The sequence below is a fragment of the Sardina pilchardus genome, chromosome 18, assembly GCF_963854185.1.
Source record: "Sardina pilchardus chromosome 18, fSarPil1.1, whole genome shotgun sequence".
NCBI classification, from domain to species: Eukaryota; Metazoa; Chordata; class Actinopteri; order Clupeiformes; family Clupeidae; genus Sardina; species Sardina pilchardus.
This window is the reverse complement of record NC_085011.1, coordinates 24,541,543-24,543,854: the sequence shown is the minus strand read 5'-3', so window position 1 is coordinate 24,543,854 and position 2,312 is coordinate 24,541,543.

Below are 2,312 nucleotides of genomic sequence, written 5' to 3'. Positions count from 1 at the left end.
GTGTGTGTGTGTGTGTGTGGGGGGGGATACTGTATGTTAAGGGTATTATTGAATGTGTTTGTGCATGACATGGAAGAATAAACTTGTCTCCCACAGGTCTGGTAACAGTTCCAATTTGAGGGGCTCATGGAATCACTGAGGATAAATTATACCACTATGCAGGGTACACCACAATGAAAGTGCAGGTTCATCAGATTTGTCTGAGAGAGAGAGAGAGAGAGAGAGAGAGAGAGAGAGAGAGAGAAAGATGAGGGGACCAGAGACTAATTAAGCTGACTCCAGATCAGTCACAGTGACATGCAGTCTCTGGTGGGCTGACCCAGTTTCTCTCTCTGTGCAATGTGAAGACACAGCACTCAGTTTATGAAGTAATAGCATGCCTGGCCCTCCCTACGTCCCCGCACAATAGAACACACACACACACACACACTCACACACTCATTTACTCACTCAATTACACACACACACACACACACACACACACACACACACACACACACTCACACTCACACTCACACTCACACTCACACTCACACTCACACAGGAAGTACCCACTGTGGCACTGTTACGCATTATAAGTCATGTCCTTCCAACTATGCTCCTATCTCCCTGATAAACTTGCAAAACAAACCTGATCAAGTCGCCCTACAATCCTCCATTTACCAACCACCTTTACATTATCTCTGTTCCTAGACACAACACATTGTACAAGCCTGCCTGTTGTGAAATGGGATAACAACGCACTTTTCAAAATAAGATAACTAAAACAGCAGTAAGAGTTATGTACAGGGAAAGATACTTGACAAACTAGGGATTTTTGGCTGAATGTAACGTTACACGTCACTTAGTCTTGACGGGGTCATACAACAATCAACTGAGACTATCATCTCTCTGAAAGTCCTTAATCATGAAGTCTTTTTGCTTGTTTTACTGCTGCCAAAGTAATGTCAGGTCAGAAAGGGCGTATGCCAACGTGTATATTTACGCACCTCAACGTTGATGTCGCCCTTGGGCAGAGACACTCTAATCTGGCTGGCATTTGGACCACACCTAAATGCCCTGTAAATTCATTTCATTTTCGATTTACAGTAAGCACATTTGAACAAATTGCTTAGATGCGGTTACAGTAATAGAACTGGGATCCGCGTAATCTTGATATTCACTTTCTTAACTAAGCAGTAGTCATCTGTTGCAAATTATTTAACTCATTTTCATCAATTTCACATCCTTATTCAAAACATTTAATACAGTCATCATAAAAAGACTCCAAACTTCACTTGATTAACTGTGTGTGGAAAACATTTACTCCCAGCTGATAGATAGCTGGTAAAATTATAAACTTGTAATGTCAATGTGTGTGCACAATTCTTCAACCAAATAAGTTATTATTCATAAGAGATACATGGCTGTGTTGCTATTTGTCAGTATGGATCTAAGGCACATTTAGATAAAGCACTGTATTGCCTATTTGGTGAAAAAAAGGTCTATTTCAGTGACAAAGTTGTAGTTCGGTGAAATGTGTCTTTTCGAGGTGCTCTGGGATTTACAGTTTTTCTAGATTGCTTAGGCCTAAAGCAACTGGGATCCATCTGATCTTCATGAACATCTTCTTTGCACAGCAGAAGTCAAGTCTTCACACGTTTTCATCGGGTTCACACATTTCTCACTCCCTTTTGCAAAAACAGTGAACACAGATGTCATTCAAAGACCACAGACTGTATGGTTTCCCTGTGCTAAACAAAAGGAAAACAGGTAGATATTCCTGGCATGAGTCTGAATCTCTCTTTCAAATTCAGCAAAAATGCTCATTTTGAAAACTATTTGCATTATGGTGTCCAGTAATAACTGATTGAAATCACACACTTATTGTTTACTGTCACTGACCCTGCACCATAGACCCCCCCCCACCACCACCACCACCACCACCAGAGATTGCAACAAGTGCAAGTGACAAGTTAGGCTATCTGAAGGTCTGTGAAGTCTAACCATCGAGGGGGCAGGGATTTGAGCGGTCCTCAATCGCCTACTGATAACTCTATCTGTATCATTTATATCTCTACAACTGGCAAGAGGCGCCACCCGTACATCCCTTGGCGCGTTTAGTTCAGACCACGATGCAGAAATGGAAAATAGGAAAATGGAGTCAATTTTAGTTTTGCTTCAAATTCATTATTTAGCGTTTCAACAACCACACTCGAAAGTTAAAAATAGCATCAATTGTCCATTTGCTGAGTAGTCTGAAGAATGGATAATGAAAGTTTTTAACACATTTTTTTTTTTTTTTTCCATGGGAATTCTGCAAATAGAGCAAA